Raw genomic sequence first — 26,617 nt, 5'->3', positions numbered from 1 at the left:
CGTGACTTCCCTGGGAAGCTCTGCCTTGCCCCACCCCACTCCACCCTACCCCACCCCACCACACCAGGCTGCTGGAGTCCTGGGACCCACCCAGGTCTGTGGCCCAAATCCTTCCTAGCTAAGGGGAGTGGAGGGGTGTTCCAGCAGGGCAAGGTGGGAAGGGGGACTTGGGCGGGATTGTGACATAAGATCGCCATGGTGACATGGAGCAGATCTAGACCCAAGTGTAATAAAGGTAGCGTAAATGAAGGTGTCATAAAGGACAGGGCGGGGTGCGTGCTTGTCAGGGACGCCAGCCTCTAGGGCTGCCAGAATGGTTCCCACTCAATTCGTGGTGCCAGTGCTTATCATGTCCCGCCTGTGTCTCTGGGCCCCATGACCCCTCCTCATGTGGCAGCTATTTCAGCTACTAGTCCAGGAGGCGAAGCCTCTGGAGTGGGTCAAGGACCTGCTCCAGCTGACCTCTAACCCCCTGGGGCCGACTGAGCCCTGGTCTTCCCACTCCAATCTCCCGTGGGAATCTCCCCATGCACTTCCCTGGCAGGCCCCAGAGACTTTGACTACCTGGGGTCGTCTGCTTCCTCCCAGAGGTAAGCCCTGCCCCAAGAATCGACTGAAAATTTGGTTCCATTCCTGGACACGGATTCTGCTGGAGAGCTGCCACCAGTGCCAGAGCCCTTCTCGTCTGCACACCGAGATCTGAATGACAAGCTGACTCGGCAAGAAAGGCTTCCACAGGTGGGTCCAGTGCTCAGCTGGGATCAGAACCAGACCCTAGTTCAGCCTCCTCGCCTCAAAAGGAAGATTCAGACTACAGATCTAGATCAGGCTGCAGATCATCAGGCAGATGAAATACTTGTTCCACCTCCAGATAGCAAGGATTCAAAAGCAACCGACATTATAGTTTCTCCCAAGAAAGATGTGGCTCAGCATGGGTGGCTTCCTAAGGTTGTGGGAATTCCACATCGATTTGTATCAAAACCTGAGCATCAGAAACAAACTTTGCAGGATGAGTATTTAGATTCAAGTATGGATATGCTGTGTCCTCCAGAACTCCAGGTGAACTCAGATGAGCCTCCAGGGCCCCCTGAGCAAGTTGGACTTTCTCAATTCCATCTAGAGCCCAAAACTCAAAATCCAGAGACCATTGAAGACATCCAGTCCTCTTCCCTACAGCAAGAAGCCCCAGCGCAGTTTCCACAGCTCCCTGAGGAGGCAGAACCTTCTTCAACCCAGCAGAAGTCTCCAGCTCTGCCTTCACAGTCCCTTGAGGGGCTCCACTCTTCTTCAACAGAGCAGGAGTCCCCTGTGCAGCAGTTACCTGCCCCTGAAGCGATTGTAGCTCACCCATCGATACAGCACAAGGTAGATATTCCCTTTAAAAGTTGGTGTGAAGCTCAGCACTCACACTGGCCCAATGTCATAGTCAAGCCTGTGGATGTGGAGTTTACAGGAACTCCAGAGCCAGGTAAGGAACTTACATCAAGCCAGGAACAGGCCACAGCTCAGCCTCCAGAGCACCCCGAGGAGGTGAACTCTTCCTCAACCCAATTAGAGGCCCCAGCTCAGACACCAGAGTGCCCTGAGGAGAGGAAACCTTCTGCATCCCAGCAAGAGACCTCAGCTGAGCATCTGGGGCCTCCCGTGGAGGCTGAACGTTCCCTCAGTGAGCAGAAGCAGCCAGCTCAGCCTTCCGAGTTTCCTGCGTGGCCTGAGCCTTCGCTGACCCAGCAGGAGGCCCCAGCTCAGCCTTCAGAGTCCTCCAAGGAAAGTCTAGCTCAAGCTCCACCGAATCATGAGCTGACGGTTCAACCTCCAGATGGGGATCAAGCTCATTATAACTTGCCCAACATTACAATTAAACCTACAGATGTGGAGATTACCATAACTTCAGAGCCTACCAAGGAGACAGAATCTTTCCAAGCCCAGCAGGAGGCCCCTACTCAGTCTCTAGAGGAGGTGGAACCTTCTGCAACCCAACAGGAGGCCCCAACAGTACCTCCACGTCTACCTATGGAGACTCAACTTTCCCCCAGTGAGCAGGAGCAGCCAGCTCTGCCTTCTGAATTTTCTGGGAAGCTTGAATCTTCTCAGACCCAGGAGGAGATCCTAGCTCAGCCTCAGGAAGAGATGGAAACTTCTGCGATCCAAGAGGAGATCCCAACTGAGCCTCCAGGTCCTCCTATGGAGACTGAACTTTCCCCTAGGGAGCAGCTAGCTCAGCCTTCTGGGTCTTCTGGGGAGCTTGAACCTTCTCAGACCCAGGAGGAGACCCCAGGTCAGGCTCCCAAAGAAATGGAACCTTCTGCAATCCAAGAGGAGACCTCAATGAAGCCTCCAGGTCCTCCTATGGAGGCTGAACTTTCCACCTGTGAGCAGGAGCAGCCAGCTCAGCCTTTTGACTCTCCTGGGGAGCTTGAATCTTCTCAGACCCAGGAGGAGACCCCAGCTCAGCCTCTCAAAGAGATGGAACATTCTGCAATGCAAGAGGAGACCCCAACGGAGCCTCCAGGTCCTCCTATGGAGGCTGAACTTTCCCCCAGTGAGCAGGAGCAGCCAGCTCAGCCTTCTGAGTCTTCTGGGAAGATTGAACCGTCTCCAGCCCAACAGGAGCCCCCAGCCCAGCCTCCAGAACATTGTGAAATAATAGTTTTACCACAAGGTCACCATCAAGCTCATCATTCTGATTTGCCATATTTGCACCTCCAGAGGTGCAGCTCACCATGGCAACAGAGCCTACTGCAGAGATGGGAACTTCTGTAATCCACCAGGAGGCTACAGCTCAGTTCTCAGGACCCATTAGGGATGTAGAACCTTTCCCCACCCAGCACCGGGGCCCACCTCTGCCTCCAGAGTCATTGGAAGAGATTGGACCTTTTCCAATTCAACAGGAGACTTCGGTTCAGTCTCCAGAACCTATTAAGGATGAGAACCCCTCTCCAACCCAGCAGGAGGCTGCAGCTGAGCGTCCACAGACCCCTGAGGAGGTTGAGTCTTCTCTAAACCAGCACAAGGCCCCAGCTCTGACTCCACAGCTCCCTAATGAAATTGTAGTCAACCTCCTGAGCATCATGAGATACCAGTTTCTCCTCTAAGTCATGACCAAGTTCAGCCTCCAACATTGCACAATGTCACTGTTAAACCTGTGGATCACATCGTTACCATGACTCCATATTTCACTCATCAGGTTGAAATTTTAACCCAACAGGGGGCCCCAGCTCAGTTCTTAATGTCCCCTGAGCAGTTTCAACATTTGCAAGAGATTATAATTCAGCAGCTAAATACCCCTGAAAATGATGAACTTCCTCCAGTCGATCAAGAGCCCAGAATTCAGCCTCCAACTCAGCTCTCCTCAGACTTTGAAAGTCCATTGAGTAATGAGATGGTATTTCACCTCTAGATCTGTCTCCAGTATTCAGAAGTAATTCACCTTTGCCTAATAACGCAGTTAAAAATGTGGATCTGGAGTTTAACGTACCTACAGCAGTCACTGTGGGGGTTGAACCTTCTCCAGTCCAGCAGGACAACCCTCCTATTCCCACTGAGCAGGCAGACTTTTCTCTAGTCCAGCCTGATCTCTGTTCCCCACCTCTGCATTCTCCTGAAAAGATTGAATCTCCAGTCCGCAAGAGGCCACAGCTCATACTCCAGATTCCTCTAAGGAGGCAGAACCTTCTCAACCCCAGCAGGAAGCCATAGTTTAGGCTCCAGAACCCCCTAAGTTTGTAGAACCTTCAAGCCAGCAGATGGTCCCAGCTCAGGTTCCAGAGCCATCTAAGGAGGTTGCAGCTCAACCTCCAGCTCATTATGAGATGACAGTTCCAACACCAGGTCAGGATCAAAGTCAGCATTCAACATCGCCTAGTGTCACAGTTCAACCTTTGGACCTGGGGCTTACCATCACTCCAGAATCCACGACAGAGGTTGAACTTTTTCCAACCATGCAGGAGACCGCAACTCAGCCTCCTAAGAAAGTTGTACCCCAGCTTCCAGTATATCAAGAAGTAACAGTTCCAACACCAGGTCAGGATCAAGCTGAGCACCCAATGTCACCCAGCGTTGCACCCTGTCTTTGGACCTGGGACTTACCATACCTCCAGAACCCACTACGGAGGTTGAACATACTACACCCCTGAAGAAGACTATAGTTCCTTCGAAGCACCCTAAGGTGACACTTCCACATCCAGACCGTGTTCAGATTCAGCATTCAAACCTGACTCAAGTCACAGTTCAACCTCTGGATCTGGGGCTTTCCATCACTCCTGAATCCACTACAGAGGTTGAACCTTCCACAGCCCTGACGACTACAGCTTCTCCTCCAAAACACCCTGAGGTAACACTTCCACCTTCAGACAAGGGTCAGACTCAGCATGCAAACCTGACTCAAGTCATAGTTCAGTCTCTGGACCTGGAGGTTATAGTAACTACAGAACCTACTACAGAGGTTAAACCATCTCCAGCCACAGAGGAGATCTGGGGCTTGCCATAACTCCAGAACCCACTACAGAGACTGGACATTCTGTAGCCCTGGAGAAGACTACAGCTTCTCGTCCAGATGAGCTTCAGACTCAGCATCAAAAACTGACTGAAGTCACAGGTTTACCTACTGATCAGAACCTACTCAGGATTCACTGGTGCAGCCTGAAACTTACGCCCAAAATAAGGCTTTAACTGCACAGAGGAACAGGCCTCTGCAAGCGCCAACATGTGTGACCTCTGTACCTGCAGAGATGAGATGTTGTTGTGTATTGATCTCAGCCCAAAGCAGAAGCTCCGCCACGTGCCTGTGCCAGAGCCCAACACCTACAATGTCACCTTCACTATCTTGTAAGCATCACCTTTCCTCCATTGTCCTCTGTGTCCTGCCTGACATGGCAGCCTTTTCCTGGAGGCCTTCCTGGGCCTTCCTCATCTCCCCAAGCCATACTGACAGCTGACTTTCTGCTTTCACCTTTGCTTGTCCACTCTTCCTCCTCCTCATTCTCCTTTTTTTTTTTTTTTTTTTTTTTTTGAGACGGAGTTTCGCTCTTGTTACCCAGGCTGGAGTGCAATGGCGCGATCTCGGCTCACCACAACCTCCGCCTCCTGGGTTCAGGCGATTCTCCTGCCTCAGCCTCCTGAGTAGCTGGGATTACAGGCATGTGCCACCATGCCCAGCTGATTTTTTGTAGTTTTAGTAGAGACGGGGTTTCACCATGTTGACCAGGATGGTCTCGATCTCTTGACCTCGCGATCCACCCGCCTCGGCCTCCCAAAGTGCTGGGATTACAGGCTTGAGCCACCGCGCCCGGCCATTCTCCTTTACTGTTAGGCTCCTTCTCCAGTCTTTTGCTTTTGATTGCTCAGCAACATACATATTAAATGTACAAACAAATTATTAAAAGAAGTGATACAGAAAATAATATGTGTAACATGATTTCATTTATATAATGTTATACAATGTTCAAGAAGGCAAAACTAAACTATCTTGTTTATGAATGACCTATAATAGTTAAAACTACATTTTATTTTATTCATTTATTTTGAGACAGATTCTCGCTCTGTGTCCAGGCTGTAGTGCAGTGGCGTGATCTCGGCTTACTGCAACCTCTGCCTCCTGGGTTCAAGTGATTCTCCTGTCTCAGCCTCCTGAGTAGCTGGGATTATAGGTGTGTACCACCATGCCTCACTAACTTTTGTATTTTTAGTAGAGACAGGGTTTCACTATATTAGCTAGGCTGGTCTCGAACTCCTGACCTTGTGATCCACCTGCCTCAGCCTCCCAAAGTGTTGTGATAACAGGCCACTGCGCCCAGCCTATTTTATTTTTTTTTTTGAGGAAGGGTCTGTGGTGTGCAAACATGGCTCAGTGCAGCCTAGACCTCCCATACTCAAGTGATCCTCCCATCTCAGCCTCTGCAGTAGCTGGGACTACAGGTGCAGGCCAACATGCCCAGCTGATTTTTAAAATTTTCTAGAGACAAGGTCCTGCTGTATTGCTCAGACTGGTCTTGAACTCCTGGGCTCATGCAATCCTCCTGCCTTGGCCTCCCAAAGTGCTGGGATTACAGGTGTGAGCCATGGCGCCCAGCCAGAACTATTTATTTTATTTTACATTATTTTTTATTTTATGGTTTTAATTAATTTATTATTATTATTATTATTTTGAGACGAAGTCTCACTCTGTCGCCCAGGCTGGAGTGCAGTGGTGCTATCTTGGCTCACTGCAATCTCTGCCTCCCAGGTTCAAGCGATTCTCCTGCCTTGGCCTCTCGAGTGTCTGGGATTATAGGCACACACCACTACCACCTGGTAGTATTTTTAGTAGAGACACTTTCACCATGTTGGCCAGCCTAGTCTTGAACTCCTGACCTCAAGTGATCCACCTGTCTCAGCCTCCCAAAGTGCTGGGATTACAGGCATGAGCCATGGCACCAGGTCAGAACTACATTTTAAAAGCAAGAAAATTATTACAAAGGACAGGACAGTGGTTACCTGTAAGGGTTAGAGAGAGGTTTATGATTGGAAAGGGGCACAATGGGGGCTTCTGGGAACACTAATTTGTTTCCTTGTTGCTGAAGTGATGAGAGACATATAATGTCCACCCTCACGGAGCTGGAGAGGAAGGACAAGGCAAAAGAGAGAAGTCTCGTCTTTAGACTTACTAGACTCACATAGCGTCTTTCTTCTCCAGCGTGTAAGGCGTTGCCTAAATAGGTCCAGTTAAAGTACTACGGGGTAGCCATCTTTTTAAAAAATTGTTGGCCACATTTTAAAGTTCACAGGGGAGGGGGAATGTCTCAAACTCCGGCCCTCCAGAACCTAGGACCTCTGTGAGATGTGTCACGGTTTCTTGGACACCATACTGAAACAGGAAAAGTTCCCTTGTCCCCCTTGCAGGGCATGGGACAGTGGGGGTGACTTGCTTCTTCAGTGCCCTGCTGCTCAAACCTCAAGGGGAGCAGACAGGCAGGCAGGTTGCGGGGCTCCGACCCCAGGGCAGTGTCTAAGGGTGAATGCTTGCAGCTCCTGAAGCCGCAGTGGGTGTGTGCTACCGGGTGCTCTTTTAGTTTTGCCTTTTTAGGCGGCTTGTGTTAACCAACTCAGTTAGGTCCTCTACCTTGTTGCAAGGACAGATGGCTTTCTGTATCCCAGGTTCTTGCCTTCGTGTGCTGGAAGAATCAGATCACACCTGGGCTTGGAGAATGGGTGTAAGGTTTTACTGAGTGAAGGTCGCTCCCAGAAGATGGGGAAAGCCAGATGGGATGGAGTGGGAAGATTTTCCCCTGGAGTCACCCGGGCTGTCCTCCCACTGCCCCAACCTCTGCCTCAGCCCACCGGTTGGTGGCCTGCCCGGGGTGCTCCCCTCGAAGTCCTCTTGTTGTCCAGCATGAACACAAAGAAGGAAACAACAGACACTGGGGCCTACCTGAGGCTGGAGGGTGGGAGGAGGGAGAGGAGCAGGAAAAACTACTGGGTACTAGGCTTAGTACCTGGATGATGAAATAATCTGTACAACAAACCCGTGATACAAGTTTACCTATATAACAAACGTGCGCATGTATCCCCTAACCTAAAATAAAAGCTTTTTTTAAAAAAAGGAAAAAAACACCTGGAAGAAAAGAAAAATGTTAAATTAAAAAAGAAGAAGACAGTGCTCCTAGTGCCCCCATCATTCAGGAATCTCCAAGGATTTCAGGAGCTCTGTGTTAGGAACTGGGGGCAGAGACCAAATATTTATTTCTTCTTACATCGCATAACCCAGATAGGAAAACAGAAATTACTCTAGATATTTCACAAAAAGGGGTTTCATACAGGCAATTAGTGCTTATCATTGGAGTGGCTAGAGTGGCGAAGGTTGGGGAGGAGGGGGTTGCACCACTGGCTTTCAGGCTAATTTACCACAGCTGATTTCCAGAGGATGGAAGAAGTCAGGAAACATGGGGAACTGCTGCTGAGGTCCTTGAAGCCCCATGGTCCCCAGGCTGGTGACTGGCAGGGAATATGGAGTCCAGGTGACCACCAGAGCCTGCACCCCTGCTGCTACGGGGGGAGGAAAGGATGACTCTACCTCCTTTCCACGTTCCACATTTCACATGACTGCATTTGATTGGCAGCACCCCGCTGGCAAGGAAGCCTTGATGTGTGGTTCTTCAGCTTCTGGCACCTGTACAGAAAGGGGTGAAATGAGTTTCACGAGCAGCCAGCACCCTGCAGCACAGCTCCACAACCAGGTGTGGGGGGCAGCCCCACTTACACTTGGAGGTATCCTGGCACCCTACCCACTTTTTGGTAGGTGTTTGGGGGTCTGAGGCTTTGCAAAAGAAGAAAGGTGGGGAGTTTACAGCGGAGTCACATGGTGGAGACAGAGGCCTGCAGAGGTGTCACTCTACAGGGCAGCAAGTGACACACAGTCATCTTCCTTCTTTGACTGGAACAAACACCTGGGATTGACACAGAATTTGTTCTGGAATGTTCTCACTGGAATGAAAACTGAGCAGTTTGCAGGCCATACAGTATCGGAGAAAACATAGCCCTCATTGAAAAAGACTGCCAGAAAAAAAAAGTGTCCACAGGGAAATTCTGGGACACTTTTGCTTTGTTTTTTGAACAGTCTCACTCTGTCGCCCAGGCTGGAGTGCTGTGGCATGATCTCAGCTCACTGCAACCTCTACCTTCTGGATTCAAGTGATTCTCCTGCCTCAGCCTCTTAAGTAGCTGGGTTTACAGGCACCTACCACCACGACCAGCTAATCTTTATATATATACATATATATATATATATATATATATATATTTTGGTAGAAACAGGTTTCTGGGAGATTGATGTAAGGGAGTGGGCGTGTGAGTTGGAAGCGAGGCATTGGGGATCACTATTTTCTCATCTTACTGGTTTTTGGGCCCCCATTCTATTCCTTCTATACAAACCTCACGGAATTTTAACTAGGAAGGGTTAATTTTAGCCAGGAGGGGTGGCTCACGCCTGTAATCGTAGAACTTTGGGAGGCTGAGGTGGGTGGATCACTTGAGGTTGGAAGTTCGAGAGCAGCCTGACAAACATGGTGAATCCCCATCTCTATTAGATGGGTGTGGTGGCGTACACCTGTAATCCCAGCTACTTGGGAGGCCGAGGCAGGAGAATTGCTTGAACCCAGGAGGCAGGTTGCAGTGCGCTAAGATCACACCATTGCACTCCAGCCTGAGCAATAAGAGTGAAACTCTGTCTAAAAACAAACAAAACAAAACAAAACAAAACAAGAATTTTAACGGGGAGAGATCTTAGTAGTTTGTCCTTTATGATAGGAAACCTGAGAAAGAGAAAGGGAGAGTGTCCTGCCCCATGGCCGCACAATACACTCTGGCTTTTTCTGTTTTATTCGAATTCAAAAACAATATGTTGTCCTTTAAGCTGATGTCACAGCTCACTCAGTCACCAGCGACAGCCTGCTGTATGAAGATCTGTGAGAGGAATAACTTGGCTAGTTGCACTCAGGCATTTGCTTGAGGTGATTCAACTTACGGAATAAAGCATCTAGAAAAAAAAAGAACCACTTCATCCCCCGACCCCCATCAAATGATGCCTATGAGACTTAAGCCTGAAGGGGACTGATGTAAAATGCTTCTACCTAGCATAGTTGTGCGGTTTGTTCGCTGCATCAGGGCGCTTGGCCAAGGGGGTGAGTGGCCCAAACATCCTGCCCGTGCTCCATGCTGAACCACATACAGTCCCCCCAGCTATATTGTGGGGTCCTTCTGGACAGACATGGAGAGCTTCTGAAAGTCCCACCTGCATGGAATTATTTTCAAGCCCTCAGATATTGGTGACAATTACCAACGTGTACATCACAAGGGCGCCGCTGATGATCTGCCACGTCAGCGAGGGCACGCCGCACAACGTCCTGCTGCAGCGCCGCTTGGCTTCCTTCTTTGACCCGAACACGCGGGCCAACGGCTGGTGCGGGCCAACGGCTGTGGCACCAGCAACCGCTCTTCTCCCGACAATTTCCGCCGGAAGTCCCGGGACGGCGCACGCTGCACGCCTCCGTCAAGTACTACTGCCAGAGCGTCACCCCCAACTTCAAGAGTGAGACGAATGCCCTCGCGGCCGACATGTGCACCAATGCCCGCCGCATCGTGGGCAAGAGCTGGATACCCAAGGTCAGCCCAAGGTCAGGGTGCTCAAGGCTGCGGATGATGCCTACACCACCTTCATCAGTGAAATGGGCAAGAGTGAGCCGGACATGGTGGGTGTGGAGGCGGCTTCTAGACAGCCAGCCACGAGGGTGAGGCGGGCCCCTCGGCGAGGCCTTGCAGTAACCCGTAGGCCTGGGAGTCTCCCCACGGGCCGCACACTCCCACACCTGACACACACACACACACACCCAGCGTCAAACTGTAAAATATTTGAAGGGATTTATTTTGACCCAAATATGTGTGACCAATGGCCCATGACAGCCTTCTCAGGAGAGCCTGAGAACATGTGCCCAAGGTGGTCAGGCCACAACTTAGTTTTAGTTTTATGCGTTTCAGGGAGACATAAGACATCAGTCAATATTTGCGAGAGGTACAGTGCTTTGGTCTGGAGGGGCTGGACAACTGGAATTGGGTTGAGGAAGCAGAGACTTCCAGGTCATAAGTAGATAGAGATATTCTGATTGGCAATAGGTGGAGAAAGTTAAGTTATTGTCTAAAGACTTAAAATCAACAGAAAGGAATGTTTGGGTTAAGATAAGGGATTGTGGGGACCAAAAGTTTTTTTCTTTTTTTTTTTTTTTTCCTCAAGCCCGAGTTTTGCTCTTGTTGCCCCGGCTGGAGTGCAATGGCATGATCTTGGCTCCCGGGCTCAAAGTGATTCTCCTCCCTCACCCTCTGGAGTACCTGGGATTACAGGCATGTGCCACCATGCCTGGCTAATTTTGTATATTTAGGAGAGATGGGTTTCTCCATGTTGGTCAGGCTGGTCTCGAACTCCCAGCCTTGGCCTCCCAAAGTGCTGGGATTACAGGAGTGAGCCACCTGTGTCTGGCCAGAGACCAAGATTTTATCATGCAGGTGAAGCCACCAGGTGGCAGGCTTCAGAGAGAATAGATTGTAAATATTTCTTTCAGACTTAAAAAGTCTGTTCTATCAGTAATTACAAAAGGAGGGAGAGTATCATGAGGCATGGCTGGGCTCCCCTTCCCATCATGGCCTGAACTAGTTAACTTTGGAATGCCCTTTGCTGAGAGCAGAGGAAGATTCTATTCAGATGGCTGGGAGAGCTTAGAATTTCAGTTTTTGGTTTCAGCCGGCATCCAGTATCCCTTCCCCCAAGCTTGGGTCCCCTCCCAAAAGAGATAAGCCTGGGTCTCTCCTCACATCCTTGGAATCTCACAGCTACTCAAAACTTTTGCCTCAAGGAAATCCTTTAATGATTTGTGTTAAACCCTTTGGAGGCTGGATGGGCTCTTCTGGAGCTGGGACACAGCAAGTCAATCTCCCTCCATCCCCCTTTGTCTCACTCTCACCCCGAAGCTGCAGGCCTCAAGCTTTCTGGCTGGATTCTTCCCAAAGCAGGTTGGGGGTCAGGTACTGTAATCATCTGATGGATTCTTCCTGCCTGCTGCACAGACAAAACCAATACACTGAGGCCATGGCATTGCAGTAAAGAAAGAGTAATTGACACAAGGCCGGCCACACAGGAAACAGAGTTATTACTCAAATCAGTCTCCCACAAAGCTTGAAGATGAGGAGTTTTTCAAAGATAGTTTGGCGGGCAGGGTCTAGGGGATGGGTGCTGCTGATTGGTTGAGCATGCAGTCATAGGGGTATGGAAAATGGTCCTTGAGTGCTGAGTCCACTTCTGGGTGGAGGCCACAGGACTTGTACAGTCATGAGTCTGGGTGGAGCCAGAAGTGCATAAAGAAATATCTTTCCTTATGCAGATGTTGATCAGCTGTGCTTACATATTCCTTTGTAAGGACAGGACTGTTTCCCGTAAGTTAGGGGACAGAGTGACTCCTACTGACAGCATTAGCTCTGCCCCTACTCTCAGATGCAATGCCAGGGACTGTGAGGACCAGACACCCTGGAGCTGCTGGCCAGGTGTGGTCAGGGGCTAGTTATCTATGTCCTTAGTATCAAACAGAAGCTCCTTTTGCAGGGTGCACCCAGGGAAGCCCTGTTGGGGCCATCCGTTGTCGGAGGCCTCTTCGCTTCCTCTTCCTCTTTCCTCTGGGTTTTCTCAGCTCTTTCAAGAGCAGGCTTTGCCACCCTGAGTGCTCTCCACACCACAGCTACCTTCTGAGGAAGAGGCCTCAGGGGTCCTCTCTCTGCATGTAGTTGCCTGGCAGGCCTGGCCTGGCTATACATGGGAATCGCCTGGGGAATGTTACAAACCACGGTTGTGTCGCCCTGCCCCCCAGAGATGCTGCACCTTGTATTAACTGAGCACCTACAGGCAGGTGTGGTGACGCACCCCTGTAGTCCCAGCTGCTCAGGAAGCTGAGGTGGGGGGATCACTTGAGCCCAAGAGTTTGAGATTAGCCTAGGGAACCTATTGAACCCCATCTCAAAATTAATTAATTAAAAAATACTGAGCACCTACTTGATGGCCAGCACTGAACTCGGTGTTGGAGTTACAGTGGTCACTAAGATATAACCTTTGTCTTCAAAGAACTTCAGTCAGGTGGGAATAGGTATTTATTGAATGGAATAACATTTAAAGAAATGTCTACCAAGAGGCCAATTCTTGGAAATCCCTGTTGGAAAGAAGATTTTTATTTCCTTTTTGAGCAGAGTGGGAAGCTGTCTCTTTAGATTGATGGATTTGGAAGGGAATTTAGTAATCTAACCCCAACGTCCCATTTTACAGGTGTGAAAACCAAGGCCAAACAGCTGAGTGTTCTGCCCTGAAGGAGGAAAGTGGTCTCTGAAAGCCAGAAGACTCTCACATTATGGCATTTCTGCCAGCTGCTGTCAAGAGCTGCTCAGCTGTCCTCAAATCCTGTGTCTGATGTCAAGGTAATAAAAGATTTAGGGTACCTTAGTAAAGGTATCTTAATCAAGTCTAGTTGCCTTTGAGATTAGATTCAGCCATGATGAACAGCTAAGGATTGGCAAGAAAGATTACAAATTGTTTCCAGGAATTTATTTCTTCAAACACTGATGCTTATATGTATAGTCTTAAGTGAAAATGTTGTTTATTGTTTATGTTCAGCTGTTTTTGTAAGTTATCACAGTTTTGTAAATTGAAAAATAATTGATGGAAAACTAAGCCGATCTCTTTACTAAGCTTACGCGCTAAGCGTGGCCCCATCACCCGCTTGCTGTGTGGTCCTGGGCAAGTCATTTAACTCTTCTGAGCTTCAGCTTCTTCATCTATAAAATGAAGGTAATGATAGTACCTGCAAAGTGAGGTGCAGCATCTGCAACGGAGTCTGAGGCCAACCGCCCGGGGTCAAGCCCCAGCTCAACACTGACCAGTGTGATAGCTTTGGACAAATCACTGGACCTCTCTGCTTGTTTCTTTATCTGAGGTCTGCTGCCAAGAACCTGCAGATTCCCAGTCTGTCTTGGGTGATGGCGGGTGAGAGTGTCGACAGCCCCCCGCCAATGGCCTTGGCCTGGAAAAAGGCAATTTTGGGGGAGGGGTGGATGGTGGCTTTTCCCCTTCCCAGGGTTCCACATCTCCCCACACCCATACATCAGGGCAGGGAGCTAGAAGTGGAGGTGCCTGTGGGATGGCAGGGAATGGGCAGGAGGTCCCCAGCTCTGTCCCCAGGCACCTCAGAGAGGAGAGCTGCACAGAGTGAGCCCAGGGTGGCTGAACCCCAATGAGGAGGGCAACAAGAAGATCCCTGTGAGGAATGGGGAGACAGGACCTGGGCAGTTGGTGCCAAGCAGGGCTGGGGGCAGAGTCGCTGGGTGGTTAAGGCAGGCGAGGAGCAGAGAGTAGCTCTGGGACTGGGGCTGTCCTGCATTCCCGAGAAGGGGTATGGCCAGGGCGTGGTCTGGGTGCCCAGGGCTCCCCCATTATGGCTCACAAGGCATTTCTATCAGGCCATGCAGTCATCACAGAGCCTGTGAGCTGGATATGATCCTGCCCATTTGACAGCAGGGAAAGCCCAGGACAAGTGGCTTGCCTGAGGTACCCAGTGTTCTCCACAGCCCCGGCTCCCTCTCTCTTGTCTTGGCCCCAGTCTACTCTGTAAGCACTGCTTTGGCCCAGGACAAGCAGGGAGGGGAGCAGCATAGGATGTGTGTGTACAAGTGTGTATGTGTGTCTGTGAGTGTGTGTGTCTATGAGTGTGTGTTGTGTACGAGTGTGTGTATGGTGTGTATGCAAGTGTACGTGTGTGTATTTGAGTGTGTGTCTGTGTATGTGTGTGTATTGGAGTGTCTGTCAGTGTATGTGTGTATATGTGTATGTGTGAGTATGTGAGTGTATGCATGTGTGTGTGTGTACATGTAAGTGTGAGTGTGTATGTGTATATGTATATGTGAGTGTGTGTCTGAGTGTGTGTGTACATGAGTGGGTAAATGTGAGTATATGTATGTATATCTGAGTGTGTGTGTCTGAGTGTCTGTGTCTGTGTGTATGTGACTGTGTAGGTGTACATGTGTATGTGTGTCTATGTGAGTGTGTGTGTGTCTGTGTGTGTGTAGGTGCATGTGTGTGCATGTGAGTGTATGTGAGTGTGTAGGTGAATATGTGTGTGTATGTGAGTCTGTGTGTGTGTAGGTGCATGTGTGTGCATGTGAGTGTATGTGAGTGTGTAGGTGTATATGTGTGTATATGTGAGTGTGAGAGTGTGTGTATGTGTGTGTGTCTGTATATGTGAGTATGTGCACGCATGCATGGTGTATGTATGTGTATGTGCAGCTCTCCTCCAGGTCACCAGTTTAAGTGGGGAGACTCCTCTGACCTTTCTTTCTGTCTTCAAAGAGCAACTCAAATGCCTCACGTGGTCCCCAGGGCATCTAACTGGGTCTGCTTTCTGCTTTGGTTCCCTCCTCACTCCTACTGTCCAGAAGCTTCCTGTACTCCCACACCTACCCACCATCAATCTCTGCCCCGTCCAGGGACCATAGGGACACTTCCTATTATGGTTGGCTTGTGGGGCAATAGACACTGGGTTATTGGGGTGGGTAGTAGCACTCCCCCTACTCCCAGGCTCTGCACTGACTTTTAAAAATTATTACTGTTGGCCGGGTGCTGTGGCTTACGCCTGTAATCCCAACACTGGGAGGCTGGGGTGGGCGGATCACCTGAGGACAAGAGTTCCAGACTACTGTCTGACCAACATGGAGAAACCCTGTCTCCACTAAAAATACAAAATTTGCCAGGCATGGTGGCATGTGCCTGTAATCCCAGCTACTCGGGAGGCTGAGGCAGAAGAATTGCTTGAAACTAGGAGGTGGAGGTTGCAGTGAGCCAAAATCATGCCATTGCACTCCAGCCTGGGCAACAAGAGCAAAACTCTGTCTTAAAAAAAAATTATTATTATTACTATTATGAGAGATTGGGGTATCACTATGTTGCCCAGGCTGGTCTTGAATTCCTGGGCTTAAGGGATCCTCCTGCCTCAGCCTCCTGAGTAGCTGGGACTACAGGCACACACCCCACAGCCCCATGCACTGACTTTTGCAAGCTCTTCCCCACTTTGGCGATGGGCCACCAGTTCCTGGCCCCTTACATGGTGCCCATATCAAAGCCCTTGGCACTTCAGTGGAGGCCGTGGAGGGAGAGGAGGATAAGTGGGTGGCACAGATGGATGTGGGCAAGGTGCCAGTAAAGAGTGTGTGGGCAGCGAGAAGAGGATATGCTATCTGTAACAGATACCTGTGGCTCCAGAAGCCCTGGGGTGGACCCTGCCTTCCCCAGGAGAACCTGAGGTCAGCCAGGACACATCAGACAGCCAGAGATAAGGACTAACCACCCACAGCCGCTGGCACCTGGCTAGAGCCTGCCTAGACCTACTCCCAGAAGGGAACTGCATTTATGGAACACCTATGTGCCTGGCAAGTGGCAGTCACTCTACCTCCATCCTCTCCCAAAGTTATTATCCCCGTTGTACAGATAAGGCAATTGGGGCTTGGCAAGGTTATTTAACTGGCCTAAGACATACACATGAAGTGGCTGAGCCAGGATTTCAACACAAAATTGTATGGTTCTCAGAATTTCCCACCCCAACGGGGAGGTGGGCAGAATAAAATCAGGAGGCAAGGCAAAGTGCAATTGTTGGGCCAGGCAGTGGAACAGATGGTGCTCCCAGGAGAGGTGTTGGGTCTCTGCCCTCCAGAAAGGCAGTCTGACATGAGTGCAGGCCAGGCTGGTGTGTGGCTGGCTGGTGGTAGTGGGTGTGGTGGAGGGGGCTTCAATCTCTGTCTTGAGGTTGTGTGGCAAGCAAGAGGCACAGAGGCCTTGGTTTAGTTCTGGTGGGAAAGCAAAGCTGTCTGGATCCATTCCTGTCTGGATGCCCTCTTAAGGTGCAGCCTAGGGAGGCGACACAGCTTTTCCGTTAGAACAGTGGTTTCCAAAGTGGGAATGTACCTAGGTGTGCAAGATGGTTCTTTTGAGTATGGGAAGACAAAATTGGTATTTCTATTTATAGTTTTTAAAATTATCTTGTACATAAGTGCTGAGAAAAAAAAATTAATCCTGGGCTGGGCACAGTGGCTCACACCTGTAATCCCAGCACTTTGGGAGGCTGAGGCGGGTGGATCACGAAGTCAGGAGATCAAGACCTGGCTAACATGGTGAAACTGCATCTCTACTAAAAATGCAAAAAAATTAGTCGGGCATGGTAGCATGCACCTGTAGTTCCAGTTCCTCGGTAGACTGAGGCAGGAGAATTGCCTGAACTGGGGAGGCAGAGGTTGCAGTGAGCCGATCGTACCGCTGCACTCCAGCCTGGTGACAGAGTGAGACTCCATCTTAAAAAAAAAAAAAAAAATCAATCGTGGCCTGGTGCAGTGGCTCACACCTGTAATCGCAGCACTTTGAGAGGCCGAGGCAAGTGGATCACTTGAGCCCAAGAGTTCAAGACCATCTTGGGCAACATGGCAAGACCCTATCTCTACCAAAACATTTATAAAAATTAGCCAGGTGTGGTGGCATGCATCTATGGTCCCAGCTACTCTGGAGGCTGAGGCAGGAGGATCACTTGAGCCTGGGAGGTCCAGGCTGCAGTAAGCCGTGATTGTACTACTGCACTCCAGCCTGGGCAACAGAGTAAGAGCCTGTCTCAAAATATATTTATTTATAAATAAATAAAAAAATTAATCCCTATGTGTGTGTGATTTCTAATATGCATACTAATAAGTTGAATAACACAAATATAGTTTATAGGCAAATGTTTATATAATTTTATATAGTCCATTGAGGGCTCTACATTTTTCTTTTTTTTTTGAGATAGAATCTCACTCTGTTGCCCAGGTTAGAGTGCAGTGGCCCAGTCTCAGCTTACTGCAATGTCTGACTCCCGGGTTCAAGTGATTCTCCAGCCTCAGCCTGCCGAGTAACTGGGATTACAGGCACGTGCCACCACATCCGGCTAATTTTTGTATTTTTAGTAGAGACGGGGTTTCATCATGTTGGCCAAGCTGGTCTCGAACTCCTGACCTCAAGCAATCTGCCTGCCTCCGCCTCCCAAAGTGTTGGGATTACAGGCGTAAGCCATGGCACCTGACCCTTCTTTTTTATTGTTATTATTATTATTTTTATTTATTATTATTTTTTAAGATGGGGTTTCACCATATTGGTCAAACTGGTCTCGATTTTTTTTTTTTTTTTTAAACTGAGTAGTCCCTAGAAAAGGTTTTCAGAACTAGGCTTTGGTGAGTTGCAGGTGTGGAGGGGAAGCACCCCAGAGGGTGGGTGTAGATGGACTGGGATTGGCTGTTGGTGGCCCCTGCTGGTCATTATAGGAAGTGCAACATCACTCAGTGCAAAGCCTATCTGCTGGGCATTTACAACACTCTTTATTTCTCTCTGCGCCTTGACTCCCAAAGCTCTGGGCTGAACACTACCACAGGAAAATCTTGTTTAGGGGGAAGGAGAGATACCACCTGCACCCTTATGACCTCTGAGGCTGAGGCAGGAGGGAAGGTGGAGCTAACTACAAACCCCAGAGGAGGACTTATTCCCCTCTTGGGGCAGGAGGGCAGCCCTTAACTGCTAAGAGATGCATTGCGGACCCTCAAACCTGCTTCCCTTCCCAGCTACTCCATTCCCAACCATTAGCACCCCCATTCTTTTGGGGAAACGGCTTAGGACACACTGCATCTTTATCATGGCATTCAACTGTGCTACCAGGAAGTGCTGTTTGTGTCTATGTAATACAACCCTTCCTGACTTCAGCCCCAGACTGTGAACTCTAGGAAGTCAGGGCCCTTATCTATCACAGTATCACAGAAAGTGGTACCTTGCCTGGCATGGAACAGGAGCATCCTATTCTACATCAAGAAATATTTCTTCTCATTGTGTAACTGCACAGGGTTGTTGTGAGAATGAAACAATTTGTCAATTGTAAGGTTCTGAACAGATGTGAGAGGCTGGCGTTCTGCAAGGCCCTTATCAGAGAGATACTTGTTGAATGACTAATGCAGCGGGACAGCGGCTAAGAATAATGAGTTGGGTTCCACCTCCCCAGGTGGGCTAGAATCTGAGATCCCAGCCCGTCTTGAGGATCCTAAATGGAATGGAAGGTTGCTGTGGGTTGCCATAGAGCTAATAACTGCCTGGTTGAGAAGTAATTAATATTTTTAGAGATTCAAGATCACTTCTCTTCCCAAATACAAATAGCTGAGTGATTCCCAGCCCAGAGGCAGACAGGTGAGAGTGGAGGGTAGCCTTTGTAAAGGAAAGGGGAACTCTTTTCCTGAATTCCATTAGAAGGATTTACTGGCTTGCAGGCAGAGAAGAGAGCTGCAGGAACCCTCTTTGGTTAGAGACCAAAGCTTGCAATTCCTATCAAAGCTATCTGGGGTCGCTGACTTTCTCCTCTCAGTAAAAGCCTGTGGCACCTAAACAATGTGGTTTTCAGCAGTTTGGCTGCCTCTGTGGCTTTTCCCTATATCCAAACTTATACCTTTGGAGCTCAGGGGAGAGCTGAGTCTTGGAACCAGGGTCCAGTCCCCTGCTTCCGGGATAGATTCCCATTTCCGAGATATCCAAGCAAGTTTCCGGGATGTAATTCATTTCTTCTCTTTTTGTTTCTTTTGAGACAGGGTCTCACTCTCTTGCCCAGGATGGAGTGCAGTGTTGCAATCTTGGCTCACTGCAGCCTCGACCTCCTGGGTTTAAGGGATCCTTCTACCTCAGCTTCCCAAGCAGCTGGGACTACAGGCGCGCTACCACGCCCAGCTAATTTTATTTTATTTTATTTTTTGTTGCTCACACTAGTCTCGAACTCCCAGGCTCAATCGATGCTCCCGCCTCGGATTCCCCATGTGGTGGGATTACAGAAGTGAGCCACGGCGCTGGGCCAAAGATGCAGTTCACTTACGATCTTAGGAATCCAATTAGTAAGGAAGGGGGTAATCGCAATTTGTTGGGGGCAACTGGACGGGGTGGCGGAACGCCGAGGTCAGGGAAGAAGTGTAGCTGTCCCCAAAAGCTCGGTGCACTGCCCAGAGCTTCCGGTATTTGGAGGCTCAGTAACTTTTACTCGCAGGTCTTGGGTGGAGCCGGAGGCTGGGTGAAGGCGGGCCAGTGGGTTTAACCCTTTATTTACTTCTTGGGATGGGACTCTGAGGAAGGCTAGCCAGTTACTTCTTTATTCCTTAGACAGGGCAATGGACCAGGTCTCCCTCACCCAGGCCTAAAATAGGGTCCGAATCCTTTCACAAAGACATTTCCTCTTTTTCGCAAATTTTCTAGAAAGTCTAGAATCCAGATATCCACCCTCCTAGTCCTTAAAAGCTGCCCCTGACTCCGAGGCCTTCTGGGGCTGGTATCCTGCTTTCTGGGAGTCTCTCTAAAGTCCTCCTGTTCCTTTTCTCAATATGGAAGCAGGCTAACGAGGAAAGCCAAGAGGGGTGGGCGGAGTAATCAAGCCGGACTCCTTCGGCGCTTTCTCCTTCGCCCTTTTAAGGGATCCTTGGGAGCCGAGGGACACCCACCCCACCCCACCCTACCAGGCTCCTGGAGTTCTGGGACCCACCCGGGTCTGTGGCCCAAATCCTTCCTAGCTAAGGAGAGGGGAGGGGTGTTCCGGCGGGGCGGGGTGGGAAGGGGGACTTGGGCGGGATTGTGACATAAGATCGCCCTGATGACATGGAGCAGATCTGGATCCGATCCTGATAAAGGTAGCGTAAATAAAGGTGTCATAAAGGAAGGGGCGGGGCGCGTGCTTGTCAGAGACGCCAGCCTCTAGGGGCTGCCAGTATGGCTCCCGCTCAATGCGCGGCGCCAGCGCTTGCCTTGTCCCGGCTGCGTCTCTGGGCCCCATGGCCCCTCCTCACGTGGCAACTATTGTGGCTACTAGTCCAGGAGGCTCAGCCTCTGGAGTGTGTCAAGGACCCGCTCCAGCTGACCTGTAACCCCCTGGGGCCGACTGAGCCCTGGTCTTCCTGCTCCAATCTCCCATAGGAATCTCCCTATGTGCTTACTTCCCTGGCACGCCCCGGGGGCTTTGATTAGTTGGGGTCCTCTGCTTCTTCCCAGAAGTCAGCCCTGCCCCAGGAATCGACTGAGAATTTGGTTCCATTCCTGGACATGGATTCTGCTGGAGAGCTGTCCCCAGGGCCAGAGCCCTTCTGGTCTGCACACCGAGATCTGAATGACAAGCTGACTCGGCAAGAAAGGCTCCCAGAGGTGGGTCCAATGCTGGACTGGGATGAGAACCAGACCCTAGTTCAGCCTCCTCGCCTCAAAAGAAAGATTCAGACTACAGATCTAGATCAGGCTGCGGATCATCAGGCAGATGAAAGGATTCCACCTCTAAACAGTAAGGATTCAAAAGCAACTGACTTTATAGTTTCTCCCAAGAACCTGAAGAAAGAACTAGCTCAGCATTGGAGGCTTGCTAAGGTTGTGGGAGCTCCAGGTCGACACTTTCTCAATTCCATCTAGAGCCCAAAACTCAAAATGCAGAGACCCTTGAAGACATCCAGTCCTCTTCCCTACAGCAAGAAGCCCCAGCGCAGTTTCCACAGCTCCCTGAGGAGGCAGAACCTTCTTCAACCCAGCAGAAGGCTCCAGCTCTGCCTTCACAGTCCCTTGAGGGGCTCCACTCTTCTTCAACAGAGCAGGAGTCCCCTGTACAGCAGTTACCTGCCCCTGAAGCGATCGTAGCTCACCCATCGATACAGCACAAGGTAGATGTTCCCTTTAAAAGTTGGTGTGAAGCTCAGCACTCACACTGGCCCAATGTCACAGTCAAGCCTGTGGATGTGGAGCTTACAAGAACTCCAGAGCCAGGTAAGGAACTTACATCAAGCCAGGAACAGGCCACAGCTCAGCCTCCAGAGCACCCCGAGGAGGTGAACTCTTCCTCAACCCAATTAGAGGCCCGAGCTCAGACACCAGAGTGCCCTGAGGAGAGGAAACCTTCTGCATCCCAGCAAGAGACCTCAGCTGAGCCGCCAAATGAGCCTCCAGGTCCTCTTATGGAGACTGAGCTTTTCCCAGTGAGCAGGAGCAGCCACCTCAGCCTTCTGAGTTTCCTGCAGGGACTAAACCTTCTCTGATCCAGCAGGAGGCCCCGACTCAGCATCTAGAGGTGGTGGATGCTTCTGCAACCCAACAGGAGGCCCCAACTGAATCTCCAGGTCCTCCTATGGAGCCTGAAGTTTCCCCCAGTGAGCAGGGGCAGCCAGCTAAGTCTTCTGAATCTTCTGGGGAGCCTGAACCTTCTCAGACCCAGGAGGAGACCCGAGCTCAGCCTCCCAAAGAAATGGAACCTTCTGCAATCCAAGAGGAGACCCCAACAGAGCCTCCAGGTCCTCCTTCGGAGCTGGAACTTTCCCCCAGTGAGCAGGAGCAGCCAGCTAAGTCATCTGAATCTTCTGGGGAGTTTGAACCTTCTCAGACACAGGAGGAGACCCCAGCTCGGCCTCCCAAAGAGATGGAACATTCTACAATCCAAGAGGAGACTCCAACTGAGCCTTAAGGTCCTCCTGTGGAGGCTGAACATTTCCCAGTGAATAGGAGCAGCCAGCTCAGCCTTCTTAGTTTCCTGCGAGGGCAGAACCTTCTCTGATACAGCAGGAGGCCCCAGCTCAGCCTCCAGAGTCCTCTGGAAAGTCTAGCTCAAGCTCCACCGAATCATGAGCTGACGGTTCAACCTCCAGATGGGGATCAAGCTCATTATAACTTGCCCAACATTACAATTAAACCTACAGATGTGGAGATTACCATAACTTCAGAGCCTACCAAGGAGACAGAATCTTTCCAAGCCCAGCAGGAGCCCCTGACTCAGCCTCTAGAGGAGGTGGAACTTTCTACAACCCAACAGGAGGCCCCCACTGAACCTCTAGGTCCTTCTATGGAGTCAGAACTTTACCCCAGTGAAAAGGATTAGCCGGCTCAGTCTTCTGAATCTTCTGGGGAGCTTGAACCTTCTCAGACTTAGGAGGAGACACCAACTCAGCCTCCCAAAGAGATGGAACCTTCTGCAATCCAAGAGGGGACCCCAACTGAGCCTCTAGGTCCTCCTATGGAGCCTGAACATTCCCCGAGTGAGCAGGAGCGGCCAGCTCAGCCTTCTGAGTTTCCTGCGGGGGCTAAACCTTCTCTGACCCAGCAGGAGGCCCCAGCTCAGCCTCTAGAGTCCTCTATGGAAAGTCTAGCTCAAGCTCCACCGAATCATGAGCTGACAGTTCAACCTCCAGATGGGGAACAAGCTCATTATAACTTGCTGTAATAATCTTCCTAAGCCCAGCAGGGGGGCCTGAGTCAGTATCTAGAGGAGGGAGAACCTTCTACAACCAAAGAGGAGGCCCCAACTGAACTTCTAGGTCCTCCTATGGAGGCTGAACTTTCCCCCAGTGAGCAGGAGCAGCCAGCTCAGTCTTCTGAGTCTTCTGGGGAGCTTGAACCTTCTCTGACCCAGGAGGAGACCCCAGCTCAGCCTGCCAAAGAGATGGAACTTTCTGCAATCCAAGAGCAGACTCCAACTGAGCCCCCAGGTCCTCCAGTGGAGGCTGAATGTTTCCCCAGTCAGCAGGAACAGCCAGCTGAGCCTTCTGAGTTTCCTGTGGGAGCTGAACCTTCTCTGACCCAGCAGGAGTCCCCAGCTCAGCCTCCAGAATCCTCTATGAAAAGTCTAGCTCAAGCTCCACCGAATCATGAGCTGACAGTTCAACCTCCAGATGAGGATCAAGCTCATTATAACTTGCCCAACATTACAATTCAACCTACAGATGTGGAGATTACCTCAACTTCAGAGCCTGCCAAAGAGACAGAATCTTCCCAAGCCCAGCAGGAGGCCCCGACTCAGCCTCTAGCAGAGGTGGAATCTTCTGCAACAAGATAGGAGGCCCCAACTGAACCTCCAAGTCCTTCTGCGGAGCCTGAGCAGGAGCAGCCAGCTCAGCCTTCTTTTTTTTTTTTTTTTTTAATGATAAATTCTTATTTATTGAAAGACATTCATTTGAGAAATAGAGATATAATTGTTTGTTAGGTAAGCTTATATGGTGCATAATTATGATTTAAGTTCCACTAATTTGTATTTCTGCATTATGCTTTCTATTAATTCCAGAGCATTATATTCATGCAGCAGTGGTAGGAAGTACTGATTTTTTTTTTTTTTTTAAAGTCCATCCTCTTGATAAAGCAGTGTAACAGGAAGATTTAGTTGGGGTCATTGTCTACCATTTGAGTATGTGATACTCGAATGTTAAGAAATCACATCTAGGCCGGGTGCGGTGGCTCACGCCTGTAATCCCAGCACTTTGGGAGGCCGAGGCGGGTGGATCACGAGGTCAAGAGATCGAGACCATCCTGGTCAACATGGTGAAACCCCGTCTCTACTAAAAATACAAAAAAAAAAAAAAATTAGCTGGGCATGGTGGCACGTGCCTGTAATCCCCGCTACTCAGGAGGCTGAGGCAGGAGAATTGCCTAAACCCAGGAGGCGGAGGTTGCGGTGAGCTGAGATCGCGCCATTGCACTCCAGCCTGGGTAACAAGAGTGAAACTCCGTCTCAAAAAAAAAAAAAAGAGAAATCACATATAAGTATAGAAAATTTAGACCAATTATTTTTGATATACATAACTTACATATATAAATCCAGTAGTTGCATCTGGGTTTCAGCTATTTTTGTGTTGACATTTTTCATCTTTTATGGTTTGTCCCAAGCACAAAATCCATGGGATACCAGGTAATGATATAATATAGTAGTTGCACAGTTTGCTTTTCCATACTGTTCAGGAATCCACAGATTTTTCTGAAGATTCTTTTTTCTCTCCTATAGTATCACTAAGTATTTCATCAGATATCTTAGCTGTAGTAGGTGTAGTCTGGGGAGTCACAGTGTGTCCAAACCCTTGGTAGTGACCCATGGATGAAGGTGGCATAGAAGAAGCAATGGAAATTGCATCTTGTGATGATGATGATGATAATAAGCTTGTATGTTCATTTTGATCTTGATCCTCAGGAAACAATTTTTTCCTGGGATGTCCCCTGACTGTCTAGCCAACCTGCCTTACTTGCTCAGTAATATCATCTGTAATATCTGAGACATCCCACATGGCAAGAAAGGAATCAAAGCATGAGCCCTCTTCTGCTTCTTGGACATATGGTTTATACAAGAATGTGTATTGATGAGCAATGGCAGCGAGGAACATCTCAATACAGATGATAAAGTCCTGGAGTCCTGTGGTCACAGCTTCTACAGTTTGCCATTCCCACGTATGCTTTTCATGAGCCAACTTTTACCAACAAAGCAATAACCACTGCTTGCCAAAAAGAAACAAAACCCACCAGCTTTACACAAAGAAATTTGCCAACAGGTTGGATTGGGTTCAGTTCTTCCTTTAGTACTTTATAAAATAGCAGGAGACAATACATGGCAAACAACTGTGACATGTTGTTTATTATAACCAAGTAAGTCCAAGCATTTGAAAAGCTAAAGTTCCCTTCATCATATTACGAAGCAGCTCACAGATTAAAGCAATGATGGTGGTGAAAGGTCTGACAGCTGTGTACTGCAATACACCTAGTTTGCACCTAAACAGCAATACTTCTCCCATAGCCCATGGTGGACAGCAACATAAAGGAGGGAAATGTTTCTGCTGATCTTTGGCTTCAAGGATTAATACCAGATTTGGATACCGATTAGTTAGATAATTGGTAAGGAATCCCATAAAGTTGTAAATTACATAAGCTTCATAGCATTCTCTGCAGGTATCTGCATATATTGCAATGCTGGGATATTTCAACGCTATCCAACTATCTAAACTGTAAATGGGTACCATTCAAAGAATCCTCATTATTGGTTTTTGTAGTTCAGGTTGTGTATAATGCAGTTAAGTGTTGCAATATCACCCACAGCGACATAGGTATAGTCAACAGCGAAAAGATCCCAGCAATAAACCAAGCCTTGGTGTGTATTCCAACCTCCAGTTTCTGTAATTCCCAGATGCATAGGGGAACCGCAACCACTATGGACACCAGGTAGAGGACCACTGCTAAACGTAGAATCCACTGTCTCCAGTTCCTCCAGGTACAAGTGCAAGGCATGTTTTCGCACAAATCAGATCCAGTTATCAAGGGAAAAAATCTTGAAAAGATTGTAATGGGGAGCCCTGTTCTCTGGCTGTTTTGTCAACTTGCATACTACGGAGAAAAAGCTGTCGGGCAACTTTACTAACAGCTCGAGCCGCCTCCTGGACCGGCGCTGTGTCTTCTTCTGCTGCTGCTCCTGCAAATGTGGCCGATCGGGGTGCTATCAGGGAGCAGTGCGGGCAACATCCTTTCTTCCCCACCCCTTATCTGCTTGGTTCTACTGCGATGGAATCCCAGGCAGAGCCGCTGCCCTCACCTGGGGATTGCCCAGAGCTCTGCCTCCACCATGTCTTCCAGAAGAGCAGCGCTGACCAGAAACTGGCCTCTAGGGACCGTGCACACTCCAGTTCTGTCTTGCAGCTGCTGTCTAGTCGCTCTTTTCCTTGGGGATCGAGCTCCCTACCTCCTGCACTGGCAGGAGTCTCTTCACGCGATTCTGCTAGTAAGTAAAGCCCTAGGACCTTGTCACTCACTCGGATGGGACATCCCCTACCCTGCTCAGCCTTCTAAATCTTCCGGGGAGCATGAACCTTCTCAGACCCAGGAGGAGACCCCAGCCCAGCCTGCCAAAGAGATGGAACGTTCTGCAATCCAAGAGCAGACCCCAACAGAGCTCCAGTGGAGGCTGAAGGTTCCCTAGGGAGCAGGAGCAGCGAGCTCAGCCTTCTGAGTTTCCTACTGGGGCAGAATCTTCTCTGACCCAGCAGGAGGCCCCAGCTCAGCCTCCAGAGTCCTCTCTGGAAAGTCTCCCTCAAGCTCCACTGAATCATCAGCTGACAGTTCAACATCCAGATGAGGATCAAGCTCATTTTAACTTGCCTAATAGTACCATGAAACCTGCGGATGTGGAGATTACCATAACTTCAGAGCCTACCAAGGAGACAGAATCTTCCCAAGCCCAGCAGGGGCCCAGACTCAGCATCT

The 26,617-nt window shown here is 49.6% G+C and overlaps 2 pseudogenes; both read left to right on the top strand.

Moving 5' to 3' along the window:
- Positions 1-349: 349 nt before the first annotated feature.
- LOC108314087 lies at positions 350-14,944 on the top strand (annotated as a pseudogene).
- A 5,406-nt stretch (positions 14,945-20,350) lies between these two features.
- LOC108314086 lies at positions 20,351-23,441 on the top strand (annotated as a pseudogene).
- The last annotated feature ends 3,176 nt before the right edge of the window (positions 23,442-26,617 follow it).

This window comes from Cebus imitator, unplaced genomic scaffold (genome assembly GCF_001604975.1).
Source record: "Cebus imitator isolate Cc_AM_T3 unplaced genomic scaffold, Cebus_imitator-1.0 Scaffold148, whole genome shotgun sequence".
NCBI lineage: Eukaryota > Metazoa > Chordata > Mammalia > Primates > Cebidae > Cebus > Cebus imitator.
Note: the sequence above shows the minus strand (reverse complement) of the source record. Positions and strands in the feature narration are given on the sequence as shown.